Consider the following 24,418-nt stretch of genomic DNA (forward strand, 5'->3'; position numbering starts at 1 on the left):
TTTACTACGACTGTCGATAGGGACACAGTCTATTATCTTGATGTTACTATTAGCAAGAATTATCACACTACATTTTTTTCCATCCCTTTATAGGAAAGCAGTGTACTCTAATTCTTTTCCGCACTTTATTAGCTGGCACCCTGACCATCAAAAAAAGTCCTTAGTGAAAGGACAATATGTTAGATTAGCCAGAATGATGTCCAATGACTCTAAGTTCAGGGATGAATGCATCAAACATCTCCATATGTTTATGAGAGAGGGCACCCTGAGTATTTTGTTATGGATATTATGAATGAAGTTATGGCTAAGAGACAAAATGGAGTTTTTAAACCACTTCTTGGTACTTATTCTCAATCAAAGGTTTTGGTCTTGCGTGATGGTGACAATATCTTTAATTGAGCTTTAGTGTTACCATTTAATCTGCATTTTACTGATATTATGATTATCATCTTGAGAAATTGGCATATTTTAACCTAGATCCTGAACACCTGGCGTTGGTAGGGGAGAAACCAGAAGTTGTTTATAAGAAGGGTGTCAACATCAAGAAATACTAGAAAGACCTATGGTTAAAACCAAAAATGGGAGTACAAGGAAGTGTGGCCATTGTTCCCAATGTAGTTTTATTCTGGAACAGGAATTTGTTTTTGTTGGCTATGGTATTATTAGACATGCGTCTAAATACTACTGCCATACTAAAGTTGTAGTCTATATGGCTCTATGTCAGTCATGTGATCATTTCTATAATGCATGAAGAACTAGAATTTACTAACATATTTATGATATCAGGAATAAGGTTGAGAGAAATGCTCTATTTAAACACATTAAGAAATGTCCACAGCATATGTGTAATTGATCATACAGATCTAGGATGTAGGGGGGACCAACCAATGACTATTTGGAATATAAGGAATTAAAATGGCAGATTAGAACCTATGCCATTGAACCCCCTGGACTCAATGATCATTTGTCCCTTAGTTCAGTTTTAAGACTTAAAGCAGCCTATTTTTTTTGTAGGAATTATTATCTGTATGATTTATTTTTGTAGAATCATTTGTCAATTTTTTGTTGGATTTTTACAACATTGTATTTATTTGTGTTACTTGTACCATCAGGACTGTGCTTTTTATGGGAGCTATGTATCTGATTGGTGGAAGGCAATGATTTGTTAATTGTTTCATTGGTTCTAATTTATTGTTGCTTAATTACAATCACTATTTAAATGGACCTGGTTGTATTGGCTGTATTCTGATGAAGTCCAAGTTACTTGGATGAAAACACTAAATTAAAGTATTTTTATACTATGGTCAACTTGTGTCTCTGTTCTCCTTTGTGCCGTGCGTTATTTTATTTGCATATTTGGGAGACATACATATACCCCCCATTGTTTCTTTGTGAACTGCTTATCCAATCTCTCTTCCCAATCCTTTCTAATCTTCTCTGATATATTCTTATAATTATCATGCAATATTTTATATGCTCCACTAAATATTCCTTTTTTAACATCAGCTTCTGTTCTAGATTCTACTAAACACTCTACAAGTGCTACTCTTTCATTTAGGACTCCTCCATTTCTTTCTCTTTACCTATACTCTGATATCAATCCTTGACAGGGAAGGCAATCTCTAACCTGCAATCCAAATAACTTCCTGACATCTTCCCATTCTATTACCTTTCCCTCTCTAGTTATTTGCTCACAATACCTTGGTTCCTTTCCAGTTTGCTCCAATAAATTCCAGCACCCTCATACCTATTGTCTTTATCTGTAATTGCAGTCATCCCTATTGGCAGAATCTCCTTTCTCCATTCCTGTGTTGGAATACTTTCTGCTATTTTATGAATAAAATGAATCCAAAAGCCCACTCTCCCCTTGTTTCTTGAACTTCCCACTGTTTCATTATCATCCCTTTACACTTTGAATTAAAATTTTCTGCTTGTACTGTGTATAGTAGTCTTACCTGTGTTGCTCTAAAATACCCCTTCAAATTGGGTAATCCCAGTCCACCTTGTTCTGTTGGAAGAATCAGCTTATCCCACTTAGGTTCATAGGTTCATAGGTTTATACTAGGCTATCTGCCCTAAGGCATTTATTTATATGAAAAAATACTGTGCCCATTAGTTTGTTGTGCCTCTGTCCAGCAGTGACCCAGAGATGATTCCGATCTCCCATCCACAGGTCTAGATTTCTCTTGAACAGAGTCAGCGAGGTGCTCTGCCTCACATGGACCGAGTCTCTGAGTGGTTTTGGTGGATTTGGATTTTTGAGGTGGAGCATGTCCATTAATTCGGGTTGGACATGGCCTTGTATGTCAGGCACATGTCACCTCTGAGCAACTGAATAGAGCTGAGTTTCTTCAATCTGGCAGCATATGACAGATTTTGGAGTCCCTTTATCCTTTTGGTGAGGAACTTTGGGGTCTCTCATCATTGGTCTGATAAGTGAAGATTACAGGGGAACAATGACCTCACTAGATCTGGATGTGAATCCCTTCATGATCAGGTGGGCAATGTAGAAGGTCTTTCTAACCACTTTAGCAATGTGAGTGTCAAAAGAAAGGCCACTGTCAACCTGGGTCCCCAGGTCCCTGATAACCTCTTCTGTGCTTAGTGGATTGCCACCTATATGGTAGCTTGGGGTTACCTTGTTTTTCTTAACTTCAGGCCATGGCTCTGGCACCAGCTATCTGTTTCCGTGAGTCCCTTCTGAAGGATATCAGTTTGCAGTCATCTGCAAACTTTGTCAGCAAAGTCCTCCCATGTTGGCCTGTACTTCTGAGAAGTAGATGCCAAACAATAGAGCAACTCTAACCCTGTGGGTTCAAGGTCAAGGTAGGCTGTATGGACTGCCTTTCCTCATCAATGGCCTTGGTGACTATTACCAAGTTCAAAAGGCATGATCTTCCCTTGACAAAGCCAAACTGGGTCGGGTCCAATGTCTGCAAGTCCCTATATCTTTGTTTATGAGCTCCATTATGATCCTCTCCATAGCTTTGCAGACTAGACTGGAGTGGGACCACAGTTGCCGACGCCACTCCTTGGGCACGTATCCTGTGGTAAGGCTGAGATTAAACAGCTGCCTTATGTGCGGTTTAATTCCTCATTACACCATCCGTCCCATTGATGCTGTGTTTTTAGCTTTAGAGAGCAGCTTTCACATTTGAGATGTCCGGGAGGCTACACCTCCTTTAGGGGTTTGCACTGAACCTGTCTGCCAGTATGTTGGCAATGTCTGTGGGTTCAGTGATTTTTGTATCATTTTGGACTAATTCTGAGCATATCTGTGAGTTTCCACCCAGGTTCCTAACATAGCTGAAAAAGGCCTTATGATTGTCCTTTGAATCCATGGCAATTTTTCTCTCAAAATTGGCCTTAGTTGATTTTATGAGTGCTCGCATTTTTTACTAATAATGATCAGGGTGACTTCATGGATTTTGTTCTATCATGTAATAGCTTTCTCCTCTTATTGTAAAGTTTGTTAATGGCTGGGGTCCACCAGACTGTTTGTGGAAAGAGTCTTGGTTTTATTTGGGATTGCCTGATCCATGCAGTCCTGGAGGTGTTCATAGAAGGCATTTGTAAGGGCTGGTTGTGGTTTCCTCTGACTCAGGGGCCTTGAAGGATACCACACCAGTCTTGAGTAGTGTGAAGTTTGCTTTAGAGAAGTTCTTCACTATGGTCTTTTTGTTTGGGGTGGGGGGATGTGGATTTCCAGTGAGATTAGTTTATGATCAGATCTCACCAATGAGGGATATACTTCGTGTGGAGCATTTTGTCCCCATGTTTGTGACAATGAGATCTAGTATATTTTCTCCTCTCGTGGGAACAGTGACTAGCTGTTCCATGGCATTTGAATTTATGAACTCCAGGAACCGTTGGGCTAGAAAGTTAGGGCTTGAGTAATGTTCCCAGTCTATATAAGTCACCCAATATGATGGTGTTTGGAGATACATTTATACCCTCCAGTGTCTTCAGGAAGGCTGTGTGGGGTTCCTGAGTTTGAGAGGGTGGCCTGTAGCATGCTACAATTTGTAGAGCAGTTTTGCCTATTGTTAGCTGCACCTGGATGGCCACCAACCTGGAGGTGTGAGTATCCTTTATGAATATGGATACACCCCTTCTTTTGTGGAGTGGTCCGGGTTTTGGGGCGCATGATATGAGGTAAAACCTAATAGTGCCGGGTGCTCTCAGGAGCCTTGAACCAGGTTTCAGTTACAGCACAGACATCGATGTTCTCCATACTGAGAAGGGCCTCGGTGCATTTTGAGATTTAGACTTCTGGCATTGAGCAGCATTACCCTCAATTTCTTCCCATTTTTGTTTTCTAGGGTGGTAGGTTTAGAATTTGAGCCTTGCCTAAAAAGGCACTATGGGGTGGCAAGAGCCTTAGCCAATATCCGGAATCCCAGGGTGACAGGTCAGCGTGGCTTGTCAAGCATGTCATCCCAGGCAGACAGACACTGGATCCCCTTTGAATGACACCAGACATTAAGCCAATTGTTAAAGCTGATCATCTTGTCTCTATATTGTGGCATCATTCTTGGTGAAGGAAGGATACTGCTCAGGGTTAGGGTCATACCTGCCTGGGCTACATAATCAGAGAGCTCCTCTATGTCTCTTTTCATGCAGTCCAGGCTCAGGTCGTTCACACCAGCATGGACAATGACTGTGTCATATTTGTACTTGCTGTGGAGTGACCCAGTGCTTGTGTTATGTGGCGGATTCAGGCAGCTTACTGTGACCCTCTCCTTGTTCAGCCTGGTGAGTGGGACGTCAGTGTGTCTGACTATGGAGTCACCTATGACAAGTATGTTTGGTGTTGTATTTGGCCTTAAGGGCTGTGACTGCTTTGCACACTGCTTTTGTGGTTTATGTGTTGCTTGTGGGGTGTCTTGAGGTAGCAGTTGTTTGGGTGTCTGCTTTGGAGGCCTCTGCTGTTTAGGTAAATTTTACTCAGAGCCAGTATGTCTTTGTGTGTTTATGTGTTTGATTCAGTGGAGTGGTAGCATTATGTGAGGCTGGTTCTGTGGTGTGTGTAGTTGCCTTCTCCTCCTGTCTGGTCTTGCCAGTCCTGAGTTGAGAGAGCTCAGCCTCCAGTTTGGCTAAATAGCTCCATCTCGCAAGTATTTGTGTTATGTGGGAGGAGGAGAGGGTTGTCTGTGTACATGAGGCAGTTATAACATTGCCTCAAGATTCCCAGATTCACCAGCTGGACCGGAGAGGAGATTGACAACTGACCTTTGGACATGCTAGAATAATATTGGGAAATCCTTAATTGAAAACAAGGGCCAGTGGGGAGTGAGGGTGTAGTGCTTTTAATTTTTAGTGCTGACTTATATAATTGCTTTAGTGAGCAAGTGCCAGGTAACTTGAGTGCAATGTGATACAAGTAACTAAATGCAAAAACGACAAACAGTAACTTTCTTTCAAGTGAAACAAGGAAATAAAACTTGACGTTTGCCATCTTCCACTGCCAGATAAAAAATCTTTCAGTTCTTTATTAATTGCAATACACAGCTTCTCCTCTGGTTGATAAAAATATGCTTGACCTGTGTATAAGACTAAAGGGACTAAAAACATTTTAACTGCTTGTATCATGCTATCAATTTCCATATAACAGAGCTTCCATTTTCTCAGTTTTTGTATTTCTTTTGTTTAATCTCTTCCCACATATCCTTAGCTGCCACACCAAAATAATTTTAATCCATACTCCTAAATACTTAATTTTAACATATTCCCATAAATATGGATACTGCTGAACAATTTGTGTGTGGGTACATAATTTGCTGCTATAGCCTTTGTTTTAGCTTCATTCATTTTGTATCTCAAAAAGACTGGAAACTTTTTCCAAATGTTCCACAACACTGTAATGTCCCTTTCTAGTTTTGTCAGGAATAAATAATATCATCTGCAAATCGAGACAGCTTTTCTTGACTACCATACCAATTATATCATTGGATTTCTGAGTCCTTTGTTTTCTTTGTCAGTGGTTCTAAATATAATCCAAATAACAAAGGAGAGAGAGGACACCCCTGTCTGGTTCCACTGCTCAAGCATACATTATCAGAAAGGATCCCGTCGACTTTAATTTTCACCTTCAATCCCTCATATAGCCTCCTAATCAACCTTATAATTTTATCAGAGAGGGAAAGTATTTCCATTGCCCTACCCATAATGTTCCTGCTTAGTCTGTCAAATGCTTTCTCTGCATCAAGACCCACCAGTAACAGTGGTATTTTCTTACATTCTGCTTCCATCTGGATAACCTATGTTCTCTTAATGTTGTCAAATGTTTGCCCCCTCCTCATAACCACACTGATACATATCAATCAATGTTGGCATTAGATTTGCCATTCTTTTAGCCATTATAGATATAAACACTTTATAATCATAGTTTAGTATTGAAATGGGCTTGTATGAAGCTGGACCTGCTAGATCTTTATCTTCTTTAGGTATTATGGTTACCACCACTTTCTTTCAGGATGTTGGTACTTCTCCTTCTAAAATACTGCTAAACAAAACCTTCCAGATCTTTATTATTTTTCCCTCCTAGCTTCCAAACTTCCACAGGAATGCCATCTATTCCTGGGGACTTTCCTGTAGATTGGTTATACATCACCATTTTTATCTCATCTCCTCTTATCCTTACTGTTAGTAATTGAGCTTCATCTAGCTCTAACCTTGGCATGTTTAATTCTTCCATAAACATTTCAATTTGTACCTTTTCTTGATTTTCATATTTCTCTGTTTTTACAGGCTTCATTGAATTTCTGAAATATTTTAATACTTCTACACAATCTCTTATCTTCCTTGTTATAAGTTCCCTAAGCTTGGCAACAGCCCTTTCTACTTTTCTGTTGCCCAAGTTGTCCTAAAAGTTTTTGTGCTCTAGAGTTATTATAAAAAAAGAGCAGTTGCTTAACAGCAATCTTTCTAACCACATCCATAATATTGAAGTCATCCCTTATTTACTGTTTAGCATTCTGCAGTTGCTCCTCTTCTTGTTTTGCAGAATTCCCCTTATTTTACAATGCTTTTAACATTTGTCAGTCCCTCTAAATAATTCTTACTTCTTAACCATATCTCCCTTTGTTTCATTTCCACCTTATTTTTAAACTCCACATTAATTTTATCCCACTCCCTAGCTATAGTTTTAGAAAAATTTCCATCTTTTCTAATAGATCCTGGATAATTTCCACTACTCATTCATTAACTTCCTCTCTTTTCAGCAAATAGATGGGAAAGTGCCAGTGTCTCATTTTATTTCATTACCCTGTGTTTTTATTTTACTTATTATTGGTACATGAACTGAAATAGTTATTGGGTGTGTATCAAGACCTTCAATTAAATGCATATCTTGCTGTGAAATATAAATTATGTCTAGTCTAGCCCGGTTTTTGTATCTTGGTGAATAATATGTAAATTCACTCTGAACTCCTAGTACCGAATTCACATCTTCCATGCCAGATAGTTTCATACATTTCTTCAAAAATCTACCCTTCTTTGTTATATTTTCCATTCTGGGCCCCCCAGACACATCTTCACTGTTGCAGGTCAAATTCTAGTCCCCACCTATCAGTAATATTCCTTGCTGAAAGCTGATTATTTCTCCCAGAATTTCCTTAAGCTCCATTATAACAGTTTTTGGTGGAATATAAATACATGCCAGTGTAAATCTCCTCCCTTGGCAGTAGCCCCTTAGTACTACAAATTTACCATTATTATCTTTTTTATACTCTTTTATCACCATTGGAGCTTCTCTTGCAATTAATATAAGTACTCCTCTTTTATTTTGCCCCAAGTATTCTGCTGAATAACCATCCTGAAAACCTTTCTAAATCAAAATCACATGTTCAGATCTTTCCAAGTGTGTCTTGTATAGCATAACTATTTGCACTCTATATTTTTAATATAATTCACTATTCTTTTTTTGTATTTATCTGTGAGACCATTGTTTAAAGACATTACAGAAAGAATCATTGCCTTGAAAAGTTATTACTCTTAGCTTTTATGTATAGCAGCTTTTTTTGCTACATGCATACACTCTTTGTCATAATTAATCTTTTATGTAGTTGTTTCTTGTCATCTCCATTTCAGCCTTTGTCACATCTTACAAGCCATTTTGTTTTACTGAAAGCCCTCAAAAAAAAAAAACACCCAATACCCCCTAAAACCTATTAACTTAATAATAACACCCAAAACTATTTACATCTTCAAATATTTAAGTTTTAAGCTACTAATAGGAAACAAATGTTCCAAAGTGGCAGCCACACACACAGACTCGACAAAGCCTAAAAGAAAAGTTATCCATGCTCAGACACATGGTACAGCCTGCTTTTCTACTAACTGCTATCTGGCTTTGTCTTATCTTTATAGCTCTCTCAGCTGGGAAAACACCTGAATGATTTCAGAAGACATTTTCTCCAAGCCATTTCTCTTTAACACATTGTCTCCTAGATACATGAGAACAAGATACAAAACTGCCAAGCTTACATATGTTTACTAGAAAAAAAGCCTTATAAGATTCAATATTATTTTTCATTTACTTGCTTTCTTTTAAAACCTTACTATATTAAGCTAAAGGTCTCAACCTGGTCGCTTCACTATGCAAAAATGAGAAAAAAAGCACATTATTTTTTTCTTTTGTTATGCTCTTTTAACCAGATGTTTTTACACTGCAGTGCCTACATTTTTTAAAAACTGAACAAGGAGAGAGACGAAGGGAGAAAGAAAAAAAAAGAAAGACCTATTTTCATTAGTGTCCTCATTATACTTAAAATAACTGAGAAAACTTTAATTTACAGCATGCAAAGAAAATCATTCACCATAAAAATAGTACCATTAAGAAAAAAAGTTATTTTACTTACACTTAACCTCTCCCCCTCTTCCCCTCTCTGAGTAATTTTCTGAGCATTAATGACATGAAGTAGGGCATATGCCCCACAGTCCCCTAAAAGTTTAACAAAGTCTAATATTTCCAGATTTTCTTGTTTTGTCATGTTTCATAAATATAACCATTGCTTTGTAACCCCACATTTGTCAATTTCCAAGTTACTGGTTTTATTCTTGTTCATCTCCATCTCCCAAGTCCTGTCTCTGCTTATTTTCCAACATTCTCTCAGTTCTTCTAGTTGACTCTTGTACTTTTTTCCATCGAAACATTGGAAAATGTTTCACTGGCATAGTCCCTCTGTGGTTCTTATTACCAGAACAACAAGAATCAGAATATCTGTCTGTTTCACAGCTCAATATTTGTTGGACAAACTTTTGTATTTCTTCCTTAGCATGTACTTCATCAAAAAATAATTTTGTCCCTCCAGGAAAAAATACTCTGATGATAGTTGGGTAAAGCAGTTTGAATCTCACTCCTGATTCTTGACATTCCTTAAATAATGAAATAAATGTACTCCTCTTCTGCCTGATGAACAATTAAGTCATTCTCCACAAACACTCTGTTGTCTACCATTTTTAGAAAGTTGTTCTTATGCCACAGTATTGTCAGAATCAACTCCTTCTGTTGGTAATATTACATCTTTACTATTAAAGGTCTAGGTTGCTTTCTCATAGCCAGGTTTGGAGTAGACACGCAGAAAGTGCCCTTTCAGTTAACAATTCCTATTGTGGAATACCAGTCCAGTTGCTTATTTGTAGTTTCATATAATTAATAGTCTGTTCCTTCCAGCTTTTCTGGTACAGCAGAAAATCTCAGATTTTCCCTATGTGCTCTGTCATCTAATTCTATTATTTTTTGAAACATCTCTTCTTGTGCAGTCTCAGATTCATCCAGCCTTTTCTTCATTTTGACCTCTGGGTTTTGCAGTTTTATAATCTTATCTGAATATCCATTTAAAGCTTCTTTCATTGTCTCCAGCCTTTTACTGTTTGAGGTGATGTACTCCCTCAGCGTTTCATTTATTTTAATCATGTCTATATGCAGTTGCCGTATATTTTCCTCTAGGTTACTGGAAGTCATGTCTGGAGCTTGCACTGCTTGTTGCTGAACAGCTGCAGTACTTTTCCCAGTCAGTGTTTCTTTGTCACATTTTGAAACTGGTTTTCCTTCAGGTCTTCTGTATTTATATTTTCCTGGTACCCAGACAGTGCACTTACTAGCCAGTTACTAAAATTTACCCAGAAATTTAGGTCCACTGGCTTTCTCTGCTAAGTTTCTGTTTTCACACTGGGAGAGCTAGAATTAAGCTGTTACTCAATCTGCAGCCATCTTAGAAGTCTCCTGTCAGCCTCCACACTTACCTGTTTTATAACTTTAACAACCATGGCATTTTAAAAAGATTCTGTAGCAGATTTATTTCAACCTTCTATCAATAGCCAAATATTAGTACCTTTTGTGTTTTCTAGCCCTTCACCTTTTTCTTTACTGGTGCAATATATATATCCAAATGACTGCTTTTCTTGTATCTTTCATAGGTCTTTGACTTGGAGAAATCTTGACCTGTTATCTCATCATGTGTTAAGCTAGGCACTAGAGATACTGGCTGCCAACAATTTGCCTAAAACATGCTTTGTTTCTTTCTGTATTACATGGTTCCTTTTGTCTCCATGTACTCATTGTATATTAATTTATTTACTAGCTGTTTTATTCTTACAAATGTATTGTGATTTCAGTAATATGATTGTGTTCAGTGAGTCCAAAAATCCTTGCATTGCTCCTTTCCACAACATTACATTTAATAAGTTTAGTAATGGCACAGTGGCAAAAAAGTGGATTCTTAAGATTCAAGTAGTTAAAATTTGATCATTATCTCATTCCACACATGAAAGTTCATAATTATCACATTTCCTAGGCATGCTTTCAGGCAAAGGTTGTTGTCAAGAATTAACATTTTTTTTTAAAGATACACTATATCTGTTAATAGCTCTGCAGTAATTTTATGTATGCTCCTTTGAGAAAATGTACAATAAATCAACTCAGATTATAACATTTTTCCTTTTTACAGTCAAAGAAAAAATACTTACTTAAAGGTTTATTGCTAGGCCTTGCTGCAGTTGAATCTGGCATGGGTTTACAATTTCAGTTAATGACAGACATTTTACTAAAACCACTAAATGTTCAGAAAATCTTGGATCACTCTGGAATAGTCTTTTTTTTTCTTAAATTGTTTGGAAGCACCCTTTCAAACTTATCTACAGTCCTGATTGTTTTTGTGAACATTACACAAGCTAGCCTCAATTTCAGATTATGAAACAAATCAGCAATTTGTCATTTTACCAGTCTGCCATACTGAGTGCTCAGTTGTGAAACTTAAGTAACTACACTTTGGATGAATCCACCGACCTAGCCACACTTCTTGTTTCATTTCTGATAGTTATGTGCATCAGCATTCATCAAGGTGTGTGAATGCTTTTAGTGAGTCTCTGGATGGATGTGAGGGCATGTCCCATTCAGCTTGAGGCCAGTTAACTCTGGTCGTATAGCTTTCAAATGACACTAAATAAGCTTTCACATTGTCTTTCATTCTAAATTTTTTGTACAGGTGTACTGTTTTTGAGGCTGTCACTGAAGTAGAAGGTTGGGTTGGTTGGGTTAGTATAGTGGGCATTTACTGTTAGAGACTGAGCAGATGTTGGTCAGTGGTTGAACTTTTTATAAAAGCTGACCAGATGTTGGTCAGTGGCTACATTTTTTTCCTGGAGAGCTGCAGTAGAGATCACTACAGCCTTAATTATTTTCCATACTGAATATAACACAGGTGCTGCAATTTCAGTACACACACAAACTTTTATCTTCAGAGAAAAAATTTTACCTGCAGAAAATTTCTTCTTGAAGCAGCTCTTCTCATTGCCATAAGGATCCCATTTGCTAGAGCAACTCATATTGGTATAGAGGTTTTTATGCTTTTTTATACAATTTAGCACACAAAATAATCCAGGTCAGTTCCACAATATCACTTTAAGTAATGCTGCACACAGTAAGGTTAGCATTCCTATTTGGGGTTGGGAAAACTAACATAGGCAAATAAATCTCTTTCAGCTGGCTTAAAATTTTCAGTTTATAACACAACTGCATTTCTGCATGCATTCTCCACCAATATAGCAACTTTGTGTGTGTGCAGTAATAGAACAAGGCTCTGAAACCAGCTTGTCATTAGTATGTTAAACTCTATTTATAAGGAAGAATATAAAATTGTTTTCCTTGCCGAAATTGTGTGGAGTGACAAAAAACTTGAATAAACAACCAAATAACTAACAAAATTAAATAAAATAAAAAACACATATGTGTATACACCACCAGTATGTTTCATTCAGTGCATATTTTTTTTCTACAATCCAGTCCACTTTGGCCTTTTTTAATGAACAAAACAACATTTACAAACACCATTTTCCCCTCCAACACTCTTTCTCATACAGACAGGGTAATTCCCTCAGTTTTTATTTTAAAGGGTAACGGCTCCTATCTCATTTCCAGTTCTATGGAACACTTTGCAGAGTGCCTTAATTTTTAGATGTAGCTCCCTGGAAACTCCTTTTGGGAACCATTCTCTAGACTCAGAGATCAGGAATCTAACTCTCTCATGATGTACTAACCATGACATATTTCTAGAGGTAGCTGCTCCCCATTAGTTACCATGGAGAGCTACATATCTCTGTTATGCATGCCTACTTCAGAAGTTTTGCATTTCTTATTTATGGCACACCATTTAGCAGACACAATGCCAGAATAAGTAGTGTGTTTTCCATGGTCAATATTCATTATACTACAGTACTACTAAGTCATGCATTTTGTTAAAATGTGTTTAATGTGGAACTTTTCTTTCAGGGACAGAGCTGAAAAGGTGCATGGCCCAGCAGGACCTTCCTCATAAACAAAGACAACTAACTGGATAAGAACACAAATTATATTGCTTATTTCCATCAGTCATTAGTACAGTCACATAGACAGTAGAGAACACAATTATTTCAATGGTTTAACGATACCCACAGCAGTAAAACCTAAACGTTTATGCACTCTATAGTAAAATAAGAGTACAGAAAAACAACATGAAATAAACTCTTAGTGGTATGAAAGAACTGAAACAGCTTTACACACAGTACATGACACTACAGTACACAGATTGATTATTTGATTGTCTGTTTGTTTTCATTATAATAGTAAAAATGAAAGATGGGAGTCTTTGTTATGGAGTATTTATCTGCATAGTTCTCAACCTTCCATCCCCAAAATGTGCAACACAACCTGTCATTATGTAGAATAAATGGACAAATATACAACACTTTTTAAGGGGTGGATTCATGAATGTACACTAAGTGTACATGATCTGTATTCAAGAGCAGCCTTACCACATTTTCTGTGCTGCCTATTCACTCAGAAAGATTAGGCAAAGTGTAGACATAGGCTCCACATTTTGGTAACCTTTCTGAACCCCCCCCCCGATATATATATATATATATATATATATATAGTTGCAAGAAAATCAGTGGGAACTAAAGGAGATGACGTATCGGAATTAATTAAAGATAAACACACCTCTAGATTTTTTTTTTTGTGTCTTTCGGCTTTTCCCGGTTAGGGTCGCCACAGCAGAACTCCGGTCCGCTAATGATTGGTAGTGAATTTTTACGTACCGGGTTACCAGCCCTGACACACAACCTTCAACGAAGGCACACCCCATTCACATATGCCTCCACACAGAAGACGCTCTAGCTGAGAATCGAATGGGACACTGTCTTGCTATGAGGTGACAACGCTACCACAGCACCACCACCACGTGTACACCTCTAGATTGGTTAAACAGCACAATTCCCTTGAATTACTTCAGATGTAACTGACTGTAGGTAAGATCCCTCTTCAGGTCATTGCCAGCTATAGCGCTCCCTCCATGAATCAGGACATCCACTCGGCCTACCTGGATCTATTTAAGTCAATCAAGATGCAACCAAACACCCTGGTTTTGGGTGACTTTAATTTCCTGTGCATAGACTAAGTAAATTATACGTGTTCTTACCCAAAGGTTCCTGGACATCGTTAACTCCAATGTCTTGGACCAGCTGGTTGACACACCCACAAGGGACTCAAACATCCTGGACCTGGTGCTCACCAACATGGGAGACCACTGCACCACCCCCAGTGTATGGCCATGGTGAGATCTGACCACAAATCAGTCTTGTTAGAAGTAACTATAAGACAAGACTTCTCTTAGCAACAACTAGACTTAAAAACTTCTCCAAGGCCAATTACAACCTCTTATGTGATGGCATAAATAGCTTCATAGCCCTTACCCCCACCGATGGAACAGACACCTATGATAAGTTATTCACCAATGCTTTATAGAAGCATCTGTACAATAGTATTGGCTCTGCCATACCTGATAGAATCAAAGCAAAATCTTCAAGGAAAAATAAACTTGCCTGGTGGACAACTGCCATGAAAAGGCTACACAACAAGAGAAAGAAATTGCTGTCTAAGAGCAGGAATGAATGGTCTTAAAACTGGAAACACACCCTCCTCAACTTAAACAAGCAAATAAGACTCCTAGTGAAGTCCTCCAAAGCTAACTATGAATCCAAATTAGCTTCTATAATTAAGGATAACCACAAGGCATTCTTTAATTACATCTGTAACTTCAAAGGTAAGGCCCAGATTTGTGCTGAACTCATAGTTAATGTTACAACATATATAGAACCTATAGATAATGCAAACCTGATGGCTGACAGGTTCAGGGAAAATTTCAGTCTCCTGTCCCTGCCACATATACCCCAAAGCATCCCAAACTCCTGTCCCCACCTAGTATCTCTGAGGAGTAGGTCTTATATGCCCTCTCCAAGGCCAAAAACACAGCCTCTATTGGCCCAGACACAACATCCTGGGCTGTGTTCTACATGGTTTAAGACAGGAATTAGCATCACCATCGAGCACGCTTTTCAATCACAGCCTAAGTACTGGCTTCTTCCCAGTGGAATGGAAAACAGCTACCATCATCCCTTTAAACTAAAGGGGTTCATCCACAGACCCCAGGAACAATAGACCCATTAGCCTGATCAGCCTTATCTGCAAGGCCATGGAACAAATCATCATGGACCTTATTAACAAAGATATAGAAAATCTCCATACACTCGACCCTACCCAGTTTGGCTTTATCAAGGAGAGAGCATGCCTGTTAAACTTGGTGGACTTCTTAGAGACAGTCACCAAAGTCCTAAACGAGGACAGATCTGTGCATACGGCCTACCTAGAGTTAGCCAAGGCCTTTGACACAGCCCCCCACTCAAGCATTATTGATAAACTCACTCAGCTGGGTATCAACCCATATACTGTCAGGTGGGATGCAAACTGGCTCACTGATAGAACTCATACAGTCAAAATAGGAGACTCGACCTCCTCCAGCAGACCCATAATCAGTGGTGTTCCACAGGGATTGGTTCTGGGACCCCTAAGGTTAGGAATCTATTTTTCTGAAGTACAGGCTAAAACTAAAGGACTGTGGCTGACAAAGTTTGCTGATGACTGCAAACTGGCAGTGATCACTGAAACCCCTAGCGATGTCAACATCCTGAAAGAAGGTCTTATGCAGACTAATGACTGGTGCCAAAGTAATGGCCATAAACGTAATACAAAAAATGCATTATGATCCCCTTTGGCAAGGGTGATGTTCCTGCAAACTACTATATCAGTAGCAATACCCTAAGCACATAGTCAGTGGTGAGAGATCAGGGCACACAGGTTGACAGCAACTTTAACTTCAATCACCATGTCTCCACATTGGTAAGAAGGGAATTTTATATTGGTCATCTCATAAGTAAGAGCATGGCCTCCAGAAAAAAAGTGGTTATAACCCCCTTGTACTCTTCACTCATCAAACCAATAATAGAGTACAACGATGCATTTGCTATGTTCCTTTCCAAACATCTGCAGCAACTGGAGACCACAGAGGTTCCTTACAAAGAAAATTCAGGGTCATCAAGATCTGTCTTATGCAGACAGATTGAAATCATTGTCACTTTACTCTGTGTCATATAGGCTGCTTAGAGGCAACCTGTGTCTTGCATATACAGCAATCTCTGACCCAGCTTTGATGGAAATGCTGCATATTCACAAGTCAAATGGCACACAAATCACTCACTCAAAGGACCTTAATCTGGTATGTGACATCAATGGAACTTGCTGGAGAAAGAGATTTGTCACATAGAGTTTGCCCCACGTTTGGAACAAGCTTCCTATTCATGTTAAACAAAGCCCCTCATTGCCCCTGTTTAATCACAATTTGGACTACTGGATGGGTAACCAGAAATTCATGCTGGCGGTTCCACTTGTGTCCCTCTTGGACAGGGGCAATAGTTGCTGATTTTAGTATCTGCTTCAACCAGACACCCTTGGGAACACAGGTTGAACTTGGCTAGGCTTGTAAGGGCCCTGGAGCCATAAGCCTAGTAACCTCCTATGATCCTATGAAATTATGAGGAAAAAGCTGGGAGTTAAGCTTGTGTTGCCTATTCACTCAGAATGATGTACATTTAGATTAGGCATTAATACATCTGGCCATAACAGTCTTAATGAGGAAGACCACAACATGGTTAAAATGTATTACTTAGAACATTTGTTTAAAAAAAAAAATGTGTGATAAACTACTGCAGTGTGGAACAGTGCCAAACATGGAATTTTTAAGACTCAAAATGAGGAATATTTCTCCTTATTTATTTATATTTTAAACACAGGTGCAGATTCAATAAATGTAGTGTATAGGAGCTAGCAAGTTAGGCTGGTGCACGGCAAGAGCACTTGTTAGACCCAAAATCAGAAAAAAGGCCAGCACCAAGGAAGCTTCAGAAGTAGTTTAATAAAACTGAAACTAGACCGGTTTCAGCAGCAAGGCTTTCATCAGTAGTGTAGTCAGCAAAAAGCACTTAGTCATCATCTTATATAATGTTCTTTAAGGCATCTAAATGACATCACTTCCTGATAAGTCAAAAATGCAAACAAGGCAAAAGTAATTGAAAATACAATCAAGGCAAAAGTAATTGAAAAATACATAGTTCAGTAAACAAAAAAGTTTGCCTGAGTTGCATGCATATCTCCAGATTATAATGAAAAAATCCAAAGAGACACAGTATACTGGTATATCAATGATAATAAACAAACTTAATAAAGACATACAATAAAGGGTAAATGCCCAAAATAAACCCGAAACAAAAGTCAGGTTATAAGAATTCTGGTGTTGAATACCAGCCACAGTATCCTAAATTGAGCTGAAATGCAAAACCTAAGCAATGCAACCTGATAAGAAATAAGTACATATACGTAATGCAAGTGTTGGTTAATTACAAATTATAATTTATCATTTAATCCAAGAGGGAAAAGCCCCCCAAGTTTAATGATCCACCTTTTTTCTTTGGTATTTAGGATATCATGCCAACCTGTTTTAAAAGATCGATTCCCTATGATATGATCAATGATGGTGAATGTAAATTTGGCAGTGGGATGTTTGATAACATGTCTATATAGTGCATTAGTTAATCTTCTGTTTCTAATGTCACCAAGGTGTTCAGAGATCCTGACACGAAACTGTCTAGACTATGCATCATTTGCACCCATTTATGCTGATCTTTTTATGGGCTACATGGAAGATATGATTTTATATGACCCTTTGCACAACATATATCTACCTGAGATTGATATATGGAGAAGATACCTGGACGACTGTTGGCTTATATGGAAAGGAGGTGAGGAATACCTCCAGGAATTTATTCAACACTGTGTCTCTTTGGATTTTTTCATTATAATCTGGAGATATGCATGCAACTCAGGCAAACTTTTTTGTTTACTGAACTATGTATTTTTCAATTACTTTTGCCTTGATTGTATTTTTCAATTACTTTTGCCTTGTTTGGATTTTTGACTTATCAGGAAGTGATGTCATTTAGATGCCTTAAAGAACATTATATAAGATGATGACTAAGTGCTTTTTGCTGACTACACTACTGATGAAAGCCTTGCTGCTGAAACCGGTCTAGTTTCAGTTTTATTAAACTACTTTTGAAGCTTCCTTGGTGCTGGCCTTTTTTCTGATTTTGGGTCTAGCAGATTCAATAAAGCCTACATGAGCTGCTAAAGCCGTATGCATGTCGTGAGAGTAGCACATTGTTTTGTATTCAGTAAGTGGCTCTACACGGTGCAGAGCCACGCAATCATGGTAAACATTGTGGTATGCTAATTACAGCGTAAGCAGCTGAACTGTATGCTAATCAACCAATCCAAGATGGAGGAGCTATTCAACAAGCTATAAAGCAACCGTGTAGACTCAGTGCTGGTTCTCTCTGTGAATTCCAAAATCTACTAGAATACAGCTGTGGAAAGAAGTCTACACAGAAAGAATTTTAGGTGCTGCTGTGCCTTTAATTCATGTGTATGTGTAACAGGCTGAAGTCTATGCTGCTGCTGCTGCTGCTAACAGACCATGGCCAAGAGGGAGAAGAGCTTTCAGACCCTGTTTAACTTAGCACAATATATATGAGGTGGAAATTGTTGAGCGCTACAGGGTGGATACAGACACACTACAGGAATTCTGCAAACTCTGTAGTTCTTAACTCAGACAAAGGGCAAACAGAGGGGAACCAATACCAGTGGAGACATAGGTATGTGTAGAACTTAGAATTTTACCTACAGGAACCTTTCAGAGATCAGAAGGGGACATATGCTGGGTGTCACAGGCATCAGCATCCAGGCTCCTCCATCAATTCTTGAATGCTATGCTACAACATGCAGGTGACCACATATATTTTCCCCATAGACCTGAGGACAGGGTACAAATATGCAGGGGTTTTAGCCTGTAGCACACTACCCTGAAGTAATGGGTGGCATAGATTTTACTTTTATAGAAAATCAAAGCACCACCCAGGGAACAGAGAAGGGTTTACATAAATAGAAATGGCTTCTACTCCATTAAATGCCAAGTCATGTGTAACGCTAACGGAATCATCTTGAATGTATGCTGACAACCGAGGCGGTTACCATGACTCACATATCTGGCACAACTCCTACCTATATCAGATATTCACTAGGGGTGATATCCCACAGGTCATTTACTAGGGGATGCAGGTTATGCCTTGGAACCATGGCTAATGATGTCCATCAGAAATGCACACACACACCCACTGAAGAATGTTATAATAAGGCATATGCTCAAAGCAGAAATATCAGAGAGCATGTGTTTGGGCATCTGAAGTCAATTTTCCAGTGCCTAGATACAGCTGGGGGAGACTTGCAGTACAATTCATGTACATGTACTGAATTTTTCACCGTTTGTGCCATGCTTCACATCATCATCCTGAGAAAACAGCTTCAGAAGGATCAACAGGGGGAAGGGGCAGATATCCCAGCACCACTGGCAAAGTCACCACAGCCACACACAGGTGAGGAGTCAGAGGGGAACAAGCAACTGCTGTGTAGGTGTAGGCAGATGTAGGCATACTTAATATGCCCTTGCATTGGCTAAGAGGGAGTGCACAGCACATTCAATCACTACCTAAGGGGCTAAAATGTTCATCCTGTGCACATACATATAATACCACTGATGCCAAGCAACGCTCACAACCTTTACCTACCTATGTAATGGCTGTGTATTCCTAGCATCAGACAGAGTCAGCACTGACCTAAAACTGTAGCAACTGCCAGATTTACAAGGTAAGTGTTGAATCTGGAATAGAACAAAAAATGTGTAATAATACAAATGAATGTCATAGCCTGGAATACTGATACTTGATAATTGTAGGAAGTAAATGATAGTTGATATTTACAGCAATGACTTCAAGATGTGACAGCTATGACTTATGTGAATACCTGTGTCCTCTATCAAGTAATAGGCCTCAGGCATCAAAGATTCACACATTCATACCTCTCAAAAGCATTGATGGTTACAGACCATCCTCTGTTTTGCCTCATACTTTTGTACTGGCAAATCATTAAGGAGAGAAGTTGGAAATTAATGACATGCATTTCAGTTTCACACTTCATATCCTTCAGAAAAATTCTAAAAATACTGATGCAAAAACTGCTTGATTCTTTCAGCTGTCTCTAACTTTGAAAGACAAAATATTTAAAAAGTCTCCCTAGTTTTCAATCTTTGTCCCAATTTTGTTTATAGCTTGGTCTACCTTTTTTACTGCAAGAGTGTGGGAGGCATTGTACACTTTACAAAAATCTGTAAGAAAGCACTACAGTTAGCAAAACAGCAACACAAACACATATTCTAAGCATTAATTCAGCTATGCATCCTGAGCATCAGACACAAAGCTTACGTATCCCTGAATCCAAAAGACAGAAAACAAGGATATGGTACAGTTATCATCACTTGCACAGGGTGTTGTGTGTGTGGGAAGGAAGTAAGCCTAGGCTGACACAAAAAGTAAATGAGTGCATGTGAGTAATAAAGAGAAACTGGCAGCCATTTGGATAAATTAACAAATGGCCAATGAGACAGAATGAGCTTTCAGCCTCACGGCTGAACCATGTAACTGTTTTGTGTGTGTGTGTGTGTGTGTGTGTGTGTGTGTGTGTGTGTGTCTGTATGGGCCCTCCAGATGAAACTGGTGTGTTTGCAAGAGCACAGCCAAGCTCTGTGCTAGCTCTACATCTTATGTTGGACGAGTGTGAGCCATACACGGTAGAGGTGGCAGTTCATCATAGTACCCGACCCCAAAAACTGGCTCTGCTAGGAGTTGCACTGGCACATCCACACCCATAGTCAGATGCACTGCTGCTACCTGAATGTGACTGAGCTCTTCTCATGGGACACCCAGAACCATGACCCTATGGCCTGACACATCTGGGTGTGGACATCTCAACCACTGACAGAGCACTGGAAGTACTGCCACTATGGGAGCATGATAGGGCACAACTATGTTGGCTAATAACAGATGATGTGGCTGACCTATGCCCACATAGATGCTGTCCCCCTTCCCTCCATGACAGCCCTAAACATATGTTGAGTGGCATGGAAAGACACACCTGGGTCAGGTTGAGGATGGACAGCAGGCCTCCTCCAAGCACCCCTAACAACCGTCCTGCGTGCCACCTCACCCACACTTTAGCTAAGGCCAGAGTCAACAGGCACTGAAACCACATTAACCACACTACCCTAATCGAGTGTCTCATGCTCCACCCGTCCAATTTTTGAGGGCTCACTGGAAAGGGTTAGCATAGGCTTACTGGCTGTATCCAGTGGAAATACAGGGGGTGGATGAATGTCAACCTCAGTGTCAGATTCACCCCCTGCACCCCCTGACTGTGCTTCTGTTTTCCCACTATCATTGTCAGAGTCTGCCAATACTCTGACATCAGGTGGTAAGAGTCCTGCACTTCCACTGCCAGGATCAGCTGTGATAATAATCAACAAACACAGGAAACAAAATTAATACCTACACTACTAAAATGTAATATGTGCTAACAAACTAAAACTGGTGCCACTATCACATATGGTACAGTAATACATACACATTCCTGACACCCTTCTCACACATAAGGATAAATGCTTATTTCTGTCAAATGCTCATCAGTACTGAAATCAAAATGATTGGCTTACCATGTGCAGATGACTCCTGAGTTCCTTGGGTGGATGGTCCTGGAAGAAGTTAAGCAAAAGGTAAGGCCACTATCATTAAAATTAACAGTAACACAGGTGGCTAAAACTTTTGGCACATTATATGTCCATTAACAATACTTGTTACAAAAATGTAGATAAGTCCATCCCAATCTCATGTGTAATCAACCAGAATGTGTTGCTAACTGAAACAATCTACAACTAGTCCCCTCCAAAAAAAATTATGTTAAATAAAGCTTAAGTACTGCTGTCAATATTTTACTATACAAGAAATATTTAACAATTGAGATAGGTCAGCCTACCTGGAAGCTCCTCCTAGGACATACTTGTCCTCCCTGAAAGAGCAGCACCAACATCAATCATATGCTGTTGTGCAATTCCTCTGAGCTTTCTGGATCTCTGACAGTGGACAGGAACTCTTCATTTGGTGTCAGTGGTGGCTCTGTAGTAGACTACCCCTCAGTAGCCATCTGTCCATGGGCCACTGTATCTGCTCTCCTCCGGGCCAATGAAATCATGTCAGTGGCCCTGTGACACACCTGATCATATGTCCTACTCTGGTCCCCAATAGCATTTACATTACCCACTATCTGTTGCCAAATGTCCATTCTACCACACATATCCCCACATCTCTCAAGCAGAAAGGCATCATGTCACCTAAATGTTTGTACAATTACTTCATTCTCAGGGTCACTGAAAGGGGGGTGTTGGGATTGAGATGCCTGGGTTCCATAATCCTAAGTGACATGAAGCACAAAAGAAGTATAATACATATAAGTATCATATAAATAAAAGTCCTGCTTAGAGAAAGCACATACAAGCAGTTTTTCAATATTACCCACTGGAGAAACAAAAACAGTCAAGACATTCAAATACAAAAAAAATATTTATGTGGTTGAAACATATTACAGTCACACACAAAGCAAGACTGGATCCAAAACAAGGAGAGTAGCAATAGCAAGGCAAAGCTCTGTACAAACAATTTTGTTTGTGCTAACATAGACATGGAACTTGACTCCCCCACCCCCAAAACACCAGGCAAATGACACATTTTGCTAACAAACAAAAAGGAATAATACACCAGTGAACAACTAAAGGTGCTATCAAGCAATCCCAAACACACGTGTACACATTTACCATAGAACATTCAATTTTATGCAATTGCCAGTCACCTCTACCTGTAGCCAGCACTCCCCTAGACGTGTCTATGGGCCACCCTAGAAGAGTAACCCTCATGTCATTGACAATATAGGACATTTCACTGAAATAACAAAAGAAGGCTGTAAAGAGAAAAACAGTTGAAACATTAGCCCTTGTGATGAAAATTAATAAGGCTGTGCATCTGAGAAATGAAAATGCCCTGACAAAATGCCTATGTCATCAGTACATTTCAAGTGCATACAGATAAAAATAGCATTTGGTAATTTATACATATATATATATATATATATATATATATATATATATATATATGTACACACACACATACACACACAATTTCTTAGTGACGTGAGAATATCTAGTATATAACTGAAAACTGCAATCATGCCTTACCAAGATCAATAGTCTTCTGTGCAGAAAAATCCAAAGTAATAGAAATCTTCTTCTGTGTTATCCACATAAACAAGTCTCCTCATCTTCAGGTTCCCTAGCTACACGGTTCCCTTTTAATAGTGTAGATTCAGGCCTGTGAGCATGGTGACAATGCAAGTGAGGTGTGAACTCATTAGAATTGCTGAATCCCAAATTCCTGGTTCTGTGTATCAGATGTAAACATAATACAGACACTGCCTCAGTGTCTGTTGCTAATGGATTGCAATTGTGAATGATTATTGGCAGGGAGAAGGAAAATACACCAGCAATTCAGACTCCCCTACCTCCAGGTTAGACTTACAAAGTGTAGAAGTTATTGTATCAAGGTTTGGAATGTAAGATAGCAGCACACATTTCAGTTTCTGTTCAGCAATGTCCAACCTCCCCTGAATTTGTTGACAACTGTATATTATTGCCATTTAATATCCTCACACATTTTAAGGATGATGATACAAAATACCTTACAGACTTCATGTCTCTGATTACTGGTCAGAGCAGAGAAGAATGAGCAACAAATACACAGACATAAGACAGAGCTGCATTTCTACAAGCAATAATCATAAATGGTTGTGAGACCACTCAGTGCACTACATCTGAAATTAAAACATGTACAAACAACTCAGAAGTGTACAAATGTCATGTTTTGTTAATATTGTGGATGATGTTGCAGTTGCTTGTATTCACAATGATTTTCGTTCTCTGCTGCAAAATTGTTTCTGTGGCAAAGAGGGATAAGACAGCCTTACTGTATTTTGAATGTTCATTGAAGTGAGAGCTCAAATCCAGACCTGTGTAAATATATTTCACATGTACCAACAAAACTTTTGTAGCATTGTTTATTTAATAGACTTCTTTTCTTACTTTCTCTTAATTTTCCTTTTTTATATCCAGCATTTGCACAATACATGGTGTGGTGCAGAGGAAATGGAGAAACACAATAAATATCTCATGTAAAGTACTTGTTGGATGACCAATACATCAACTACACTGTGAATCACTTGTGTGTGTGTGTAGAACATTTGCTAAACACGCTGATTCACACAGCATATACTTTATACATCAGGATTCAAGTCCCACCTTTGCCATTTAAGGATGACACCTAATAAACACTGATCACAAGGCTAAAACAAGTTTAGCTTTGTTTATCTCGTTTGCATGATGCTTAACAGTGTACAATCCTGGAATACTGGCCCACACGGGAAGCAGTCAGAACACCCACAGACAGGGTATAGACATTCTATATGTCAAAAAGGATTCATTGTTGCAGTTATTGCTTTCCA

The sequence above is a fragment of the Protopterus annectens genome, chromosome 11.part0, assembly GCF_019279795.1.
Source record: "Protopterus annectens isolate FY-2018-M chromosome 11.part0, PAN1.0, whole genome shotgun sequence".
In the NCBI taxonomy this organism is placed as follows: Eukaryota; Metazoa; Chordata; order Ceratodontiformes; family Protopteridae; genus Protopterus; species Protopterus annectens.